General features: G+C 46.3%; 1 long non-coding RNA gene across 1 annotated transcript; it reads right to left on the minus strand.

The window, feature by feature from the left end:
• Positions 1 to 514: 514 nt before the first annotated feature.
• LOC129384234 (uncharacterized) lies at positions 515 to 8274 on the minus strand. The gene is made up of 3 exons (XR_008611977.1): positions 8070 to 8274; positions 3531 to 3646; positions 515 to 1293 (listed from the first exon to the last, which is right to left on the minus strand). It is a non-coding gene; the product is annotated as an uncharacterized lncRNA (long non-coding RNA).
• Between the last annotated feature and the right edge of the window lie 846 nt (positions 8275 to 9120).

Raw genomic sequence — 9120 nt, forward strand, 5'->3', positions numbered from 1 at the left:
TAGCGTAAACGGGGGGATTATTAGCGTAAACATGGTTACTAGCGTAAAGAGTGGGTAGCGTAAACAGGTTTCAAACCCAGACGCTATACCGCTAGGTGGTGATGGCGCAGATCGCAGGCGCTCGCTCGACCACTCTAGAGATGTGTGCTTCACACTAAGTAATATGCATGCTGCAAAAAACGCGGTGCAGAACACGAACATGCGCGCTACCGCATAGCGAAGCGACACGGGACTTGTGCGACTGGGAAAAGAATGTAAACAGTGCCCCCGGCGGGCAGCTGGAGATTAACTACAACGGCGAACATCGTGCGTCCCAATTTGCAGAGCAGCTAAATGAACCATTTCCCGAAGGCTTCGCTGGTTGCTGATTCCAGCTAGTGCGTTTATTGCACCCCCCCCCCTTTTTTTTCTTTTTACTTCTAGTTCTGGCCATGATAATATGAGACTGAAGATTCGAGCATGTCATCTTGTACGGCGTTCATCCAACTTAAGTGACGAAATCAAAACAGAGGAATCTCGTTCATATATTTATTTATTTATCCTCACTGAGCAACCATTAAGCACCGGTGCGGGCAAGAAAAAAACACACACAATATTTCCTATTCTCAAACGCAGCTGTATACTAAAAGAACAGTTGACTCGCCGCATACTTGGCCCAGATATTTGATAAAGTCCACTCGTTCGCACATTGCTACGCGGAGGAAAAGAAAAAGAAAGCGTGGTTTCAAAGCGATCGTCATGTATTGTGAACGGTCCAATGTACACGCATATCGCTTGATAATTACAGCGTGTAAGCACGGAAGTGCCCGCACAGTCTCCGCAACACCGTAGCGCCCTGACGTACCTTCTCGTCATAGCTCGAACGCGATAAATACAAGCTCTATCCCCAGGGGGAACTCGCTATATATGAGCTAACTAAAAAAAAGACGGGACGCATCGCAGCTACGACATTGGATAAAACACGAGTAATATATACTATACGGCGCGTTTCGCACTGTCCTCGCCGGAAACGGATGTTGAAAGATCACTGGCAGTTCGGAGGGCACTTAACTATATAGAAACAGATACGTGTGTGTCGTCTTTAACTAATAACCGCACAACAGAATAACTATTAACATGACAGAACGCGTCATCGGTCTCCCCACACCGTCGCATTCTTGCAGCGTCAAGGATCTGCCAGAGTAGGTCTCGGCTGGACTCCCGACGTCGCTAAATATGAGGACTACGAGCGACGTCCTTGGACGGCGAAGTCGGAGTCGACACGGTCTTCACGCATCACCGTCGTCGGCGGCACTGAGCAGGAAGAAGGAAGTATTTGTTACCATAACAGTATATACGGAAGTGCAATATCTGTGTTTAGCGCAGAGTCGCGGGAATGTGAATTCGCGCTTTCATTCTTTTATAACGTGCGGGTTACCGGTAATCTTTGCAAAACCAATGAGGTCTTCAACCATGTGTCTGCTTCCTACAGTTGCTAGAATTTAACTATGTCTCAAATGCAAGAGATGTCATTCAAATCGGCCCAGCGCCTGTCCCATAAGAGCATTCTTGTTTTTGTTCTCACATTTATTTAAGTAGGCACATCCGTGTTTGCCTCTAACTAAAGCGCCATCCTAAATAAATGTTTAGCTCGGAACCCGTTTGATTTCATTATACACGTAACACTCATAAATAATCTTATTGTGCAGCCATTCATGTGATTGTAGTTAAACATGTTCTAGCTACGAGAACAAAAAAGCTCGACCAGCAGCTGGCATAAAATGTTTGACTGGTAGTCAAGTGTTATACACCTGGATTTACACCTGAACTCCAACTAAAAACACTGTAGAGCCCACTCATCAGAGTGCCTACAAGTGAAAATATTAAATATTATCACATCAAATACTTAGTTACTTACGTAAGTCTTGCATATGTCAATGCTACACATTAATCATATATTCCCAGTAGCTGCGTCTTCTGTGAGTTCGCTTCGGGCGTCCTACCTTATACGTTTTATATACGTTACAGCAGTTTCTCTTTTTCCGAAACCGTAATTGGAAAATTCCGCGATTGCAGTTATGAGGAAACTATCTTGGAGTCAATGCTTATTCAATTACGTGCAAGACGCAGGAATGCTGTGTTAATCATTGTACCTATTCGAATGAAATTTGTCGCATTTAAGAGAGAAATCGCGGTCATACTAACTGTACTGAAATACTAATGCGCCAAACAGACGGCACAAGAAGAGGTACAGACGAAGCACTCGTCCGTATCTCTTCTTGTGTCGTCTGTTAGGCGCTTTAGTACTTCAGTAACATGCATCAACTAGCCCGACAAAAAGTTCTGCTTGAATACCAATTGTAGCCGCACACGTTTGATTTAGGGCCTCGAAAGTTTAACAAAAATTGCCACAATTTGACAACTTAAGAAAAACTGAAGCACACAGTTTGAAAATTTGTCACTCTACACGAAAGAAATAAGATACCGCGCAGCTGCGTCAATCTTATCTGTTACAGCACCTGTCGCGGACGCGAACAAACATGACTAATGAGTTCAGAGCTTACGCGAAATCATTGAAACGTTCACGAGTATTATGCCAGAGTCCTACTCATTGATCACGAGTTTACCACAGTGTTGGAATGAAGGAATTCTTGGTATCGAAGTGGTAAACAAACACACGCAGAATAGGAAATATGCTTGTCCTTGAGTTTCATAGATATACCTACCAACTACGGCCCAGCTGTCTTCCTTTAGCATTACGGATTGCGGTGACGTTACCGTTTCGACCACGTCGATATATATCCTGCTGAGACCCGAATACAGCTATGGGACATTATCACTTTTCAAGCTTTCTTTTTTTTTTTTTTACGAACGTGACAGGCGTTTTCTATTCTATTTCAGTTCCGCAGTTATGCGGCAAAATATGCATCTTCGTTTACCTGGAAGAAGTAACCATCTCGTCATGTTTGACATGGTAAAAAAGCTGCATTTGATTGCCGAAATGCAGAGATGAAGATGAAACTATGTGTAGTTCACTGCCATATTGATGCTGCACCACGGATTTTTTAAGCGATCTCCTGGAATTCGAAACAATACTTCAAGGTTGCTTTCCGCCGTCTGTAAGAACACAGAAGCGTAATCGATCAAGTACCATTTTTTTCTTTCAGAACGGAGGAGAAGAATATGAGTAAACCACTTCCGTACGGTTAGTTCCACAAGCAGCAGAATTTATACCCTGGATGCATATTTTGAGAAATCACTGCTCAGAAAATCTGGCAAAAAAAACAAGATTAGAGAGTTTTAGATTAGGGAACGCAAGTGGCTTGCGCACGCAAGAACTAGGGGCCACGGTAGTGCGCATGCGCAGTACCGTCGCCCCTAGTTCTTGCGTGCGCAAGCCGCTTGCGTCCCCTAACCTAAAACCCTCTATTGAAGACGATGTGTGAAACAGTGTACAAGTGGTCTTAGGAGGATATAGTTACGGGTTCACAGAGATGAAACGTGGCAGCCCCCCCCCCCCCCCCCCCCCCGTGAACGCCCAGCGCACTCACTCTCTGCTGGTCACGTGCGGCGACGTTCTGCCGTAGTACGTGGAGAGAGCCAGGGCAGCGACGGCAGAAGGCACGGCGATCAGGCACCACCACCAGACGCAGAACCAGAACTCCCCCTGCGTGGTGGAGGGTCGCGAGCTGTGCAAATCGGCAAACAGCGGTGGCAGGCACACCGGGCACCTTTTCTAAAAACAAAAAAGGTTGCGACGTTACAGAGTTGTTTGTAAGACGGAATGCTAGCCAATACAATGTGCAGGGCGTATTGCAGAGCTTTTTTTGTTTGTCCCCAAACTTTTCTTACCATTGCGAGGTACCGGGCTACAGGAGGCGTAAGCGTGAGCGGTTGGATTGGTGGTGCTACCTGGTGGCGCCGAGCTCGACCAGACCAACACAGCCACGGCCTCTGAGATTTGTGCGCGCAGGGTTGTTTTTCTCAGGCCGTCCCAGCTAAATAGTGTAAATGCAGCGCGCGCTCCCACCTGCCCCGAGAGGGCGCTGTTAGCCGAGAGGCTGTTTTTACTCATATTTTTTTTATTTGTTTAACCTAGGTAGGAGATTAGGCAGTATAATAGCAGGAGCTTGGTGGCGCAACCCGTTCCAAAGGGGACGCTCATAACATCCATCCATCCATCCATACGGCTAGCATTACAACTATTTAGACATTACAGGAGCATATCACAACGTAGAACGCAACATTCTGTTGGATATTCTGGAAAGGGAAGGCTTAGGCGACAATTATCTACAGCTATTGAGAGAGGTTTACATAGAAAAAACCGTTTGCGCTGAACGGGAAGGGATGAGGAGCGAGGAGAAAGTTGATATCCACAAGGGACTGAGGCAGCGGTGCCCTTCATCCCCACTACTGTTTATGGTGTATATGCTGAGGATGTAAAGGGCGATAGGAGGAAGTAATATCGGGTTTAATCTCTCATACAAACAGGCGGGTACAGTAGCAGAGCAGCAGCTTCCAGGTTTGTTTTATGTGGACGACATCCTGTTGCTAGCTTACACGCAAAGTGATATGCAATGTCTGGCTACTATCTGTTGACAGGAATGCGATAAGTTAGGTCTGAAATTTAGCGTTAAAAATCACGTGTTATGGTATTCAATGAAAACAGTGAACAGACAGTGACAAAACAGGGCCAAAAATACCTTCCGTAAGAGAATATAAATACCTTGGTACATAAATAGACGAAGGCAATCGATATATGGAAACACAGGAAAAAAGAATAACAGTAGAGGGGAAGAGAAATGCGGCCATAATGAAACACACAGCGCTATGGGGATACAATAGGTACGAAGTGCTCCGGGGCATGTGGAAAGGTATAATGGTTCCAAGACTTATATTCGGAAATGGGGTTGTTTGCTTGAAATAAGGGGTACAATCAGGACTCGATGGCAGCCAAAGGTCAGTGGGACGCTTCGCATTAGGTGCTCACGGGAAGACTAGAAATGAAGCTGTGCAGGGTAATGTGAACTGGAGAAGTCTTGAAGTGAGGGAAGCTCACAGTAAAATTCATTATGAAGAACGACTGAGGAATATAGAAGAATGCAAATGGGCTGGGAGAGTGTTAAGGTATTTGGATAGGAAAAACATCGATTCACAGTGCAGGAAAAGGAACTAGGAATCTTACCAGCAAGTATGTGGCCTGTAGGGTGAGCAACACAGCAACACAGAACGTCAAGCGGAAAGTAAGAGAGGCTGAAATAATGTCATGGGTGGCGGCAATGGAAAAGAAACCTGCTATGAGTAACTACTTAAGAGGAAAAAAACGAAATCAAGAAAGAAACGATTCATGATAACTCAAAGGAAAGCTCATTACTTTTTGAAGCGAGATCAGGATGCCTTAGAACACGCACCTATAATGCGAGATATAAGAAGAAAGAAGAAGCATGTGCTTGCTGCGGTAATGCCAGGGAAACGATGGAGCATGTTTTATTAGAATGTGAATATATCTGCCCAGCTGTCGATTTGGGCACCCCTGGCCTCCTTGAAGCCCTTGCGTTCAGCGAGAGCAGCGGGAAAGTAAAGATGTCCGCAATAAAGATTAGTAAGAGGCGAGTGGAAGATTGGTGGAAGAAAGTAGGGAAAGGAGAAACAACAAAGGCGTACAAAAAGAAAGTTCACAATAGGGTTTCAGAAACTTTGGTTATGGGAGTGAATCGTGGGTTTTAGTTTCTTTTCTTTTTTTAACGTAGGCAGGACATTAGGCAATAAAATAACAAGAGCTTGGTGGCGCAACCCACCGCACCGCACCAAAGCATTCCAAAGGCTAATAACATCCATCCATCCATATGACGCCATTGGAGGCCGCGGTAGAAGGCAAACCGCGCGACGTCTCAGCGCGCGCACTGGCTTCTTGTTTCGCGTATTGTGGAGCATTTTCACAGCCAAGGCAAAGGAGCAGCATCCAGATCTTCCAAATGCTCTGTCGATAAACTTTTAAAGCGCAGCTCACGCCCGTTCCTGCGGCGACCATCCGCGTCTTCCCTCGTCACCGAGCGAACGAGCACAGCGAAAGATGAAAAGCGAGCGCGGAACGCAGCGGAAGATGAAACACGGCGATGACGAAGGGACCGCGAGGAGGTAACCGGAAGAGCAGGCTGCAGTGGAACCACGAAGCGGGAAGGGGAGGAAGGGGGGGGGAGGAAGGGGGGAAGGGGAAATATGAGAAGAAAAGCGTAGTGCCGCCCAAGACGGGCTCCGCGGCGACGATGGCTACGAGGTGGCGCCAGAGTAGCGCGCGTCAGACATGCGGAAACAAAGCACTGCATGAGCGGATGTCTTTCCGCGGCGGTTCCTGCGAATCGCGCCCACGCGTCACATTCGCGCTGCCTCTCGCGATCCCCCGATTAGCGAGGCAGTCGCGCCACACTTCGCTCCGCTTGCAACGTGCCGCACGAGATAGATTGTACTCGCCAGCCAATATATCGCGAAATGAAAACACGTATAGAGCTGCGCTCAAATTTCGCATTAGGGTGTACCGAGTACCGTAATCGTTCGTGAATTTTTCTTATACTTCTCTCCTAGTACCATTACTATTTTGTTTATTAAAGCGAAGCTTTCTTTGCGAGCCCCAACCCCCGGCGTCTTTCTTCTTGGCCGTGGCTGCCTGCTGCTGCTGCTGCTCGTGCGTTCTCGCTGTATAGCTCACACTGGGCGGCGAGACGGCGGTGCCATACAGGAACAATGGCTTGCACTACATCGCCCGCAGCATGGCCTCAGGGATCACCCCCGCGCGCGGGGGTGATCTCAGACACCATACCCGCAGCAGCAGACGGTAGTGGAGGGGGGGGGGGGGGGGAAGGAGCCAGCCTGGCCATGCGGGTCGTTGGCTGCTGGTGGAGAGGGCGAGAAGGCCGCAATGCGGAGATCCGCGATGAGACGGCAGAAAGGGCCCCGGAGAAGGTGCGTTGCCACCTGACAACCACGCGGGCGCTCGCATCTGCGCCTCCAAGGGGAGTTCGGGTGCTCCAAACAAATGGTACAGAAAGCCAGCTTGCCTCTTTCAACCCCTCTAACGCTGGTTGCGTTCAAAGGCGCATTGTATTCTTCGCCAACATGAATAAAGCGTTCCGTTTCATCAACGAAAATTCCGCGGTGGGCCAGTCGGGTACACATAATTAAAGGTGTTGCGCAAAGCGACGAACGGGTAGGCCTTAAGCGAGAAAACAAAACGCAACACATGAGCGGAAGGTAAATAGTTCGGTTTCAATTTGCACTCTCACTGAGCAAGCACAAGCACGTGTTTCATCACTCCTTGTGCATTTCATTTACGGAATGCTCCACTGCATATATATTTCTACAGGGCATGTTGGATCTCCTGCATTTTTTTAATTTGATAACGTGTTAGCATTAGGAGCCTCAAAGTGGAAAACAGTGTGTGTGCGAAGTATTGGAAGGCGGTCACGTGGTAGAGGTAGAGAGGGCACGGAAGAGTTTAGAGTATGTATGTATGTATGTATGTATGTATGTATGTATGTATGTATGTATGTATGCATGCATGTATGTATGTATGTATGTATGTATGTATGTATGTATGTATGTATGTATGTATGTATGTATGTATGTATGTATGTATGTATGTATGTATGTATGTATGTATGTATGTATGCATACATACATACATATCTATCTATCTATCTATATACAACTGCCGGTGGTCTACTCCGGACCACCGCTAGTTGCACTCCGCCCCTTGAAGAGGCAGGATGTTTGTCCAGTGAGCTCCTGAAGTACTCTCTGCAATGTGGTGAACGGGGTTAAATCATGGATCCGGGACCTCTAAGACCTCTAAGAGGTGCGACCTTTTATTTATTTATTTATTTATTTATTTATTTATTTATTTATCGCCATAGGTATTGAGCAATTCAATCCGAAACGACGCCATCGTTTAGCATAACCCAAGGGTCCCCACACCTGCAGTCACTATACTATAATGGTTCTACTGCATTTTCTTTGGCCGAAGAATGCGTTTCTGAGCAGGCAGTGTGAACTGACATTTGCTCTGTGCTACAGTGAATGTTAAAAATGCTCACGAAGCGGCGGAGGCCTTGCGTGCAAACAGCATCCACGGACCTGCTGTACAACTTGTGGAACAACCGGCAGTCTCCAATATTTTCTCTGACCTGCACAGAATCAAAAAAGAAAAAAAAAAGAGTACTGCTCGACCGGGGCACCCACCATTGTCATTTCATAACTTATTTCATAATTTATTTATTAGTAAAAATACAGATAATTGCATGTACATAGTATACATAAGGAGGTCCCATAGTCACAGACTGTATCGGGACCTCATCTAGAGATAACGCATGAAAAGAACAAAACTCGTCTGTGAACACAGTTGGTGCGAACATTTCCTCATTTCGGTTCAAGTGCACTGCATTGCTTTTGCATTGCTTTGTGTGAACGACTAAAATAATTGCTCAGATTTGCTTGATGTCGAATATTATATAGGCTCTTTTATAATTTTTCATTTTATTTTATGCTTTAATGCGCTTTTCAAATTGTTGAATTTTCGGTTGGATCTTAGAGTAAACGTTCTCTTTTTAGTGCTTTTGATTTTTGGAAGTTAGCGCAAGCAAAACACGAGACTTGAAGGAACAATGCGAAACGGTACTGACAACTGACGATATAATTAAACTAATGCCAAGCTTCTGTCGTTGCTAACACTGCTTCACTTTTTTTTTTCGTGTATACACCATGTATACAGGAGGCCCAAATTCACTTTCCGACCCCGAAATCTCCGTCTATATATTCGCTTTTTCTAACCCCTTCTACTTATTCTTAATTTGATTACATAGTTGCATCGGTCACCCACAAGCACGCGCGCGAGCACAGGCTAAGTACTTTTTAACACTGCGTGGTATGCGCCGAGGGAGGCCCTGTGCGCATGCGCATCTTATACCGTGCACTACCCGCGCTGGTAGCCGCGGCTACAACCGATTACCTCGATCGGGTAACATGGTAGCGCCCAGGTTACCGATTCGATCTGAACGCGTTGGCTAGACTCCTTCTATTTGCTCTCCGTAGTGACAGCACAAAAAAAGGAGAAAAAAGAAAAACTACAATTGCTTAGACTTATCTGAA

The sequence above is a fragment of the Dermacentor andersoni genome, chromosome 8, assembly GCF_023375885.2.
Source record: "Dermacentor andersoni chromosome 8, qqDerAnde1_hic_scaffold, whole genome shotgun sequence".
NCBI classification, from domain to species: domain Eukaryota; kingdom Metazoa; phylum Arthropoda; class Arachnida; order Ixodida; family Ixodidae; genus Dermacentor; species Dermacentor andersoni.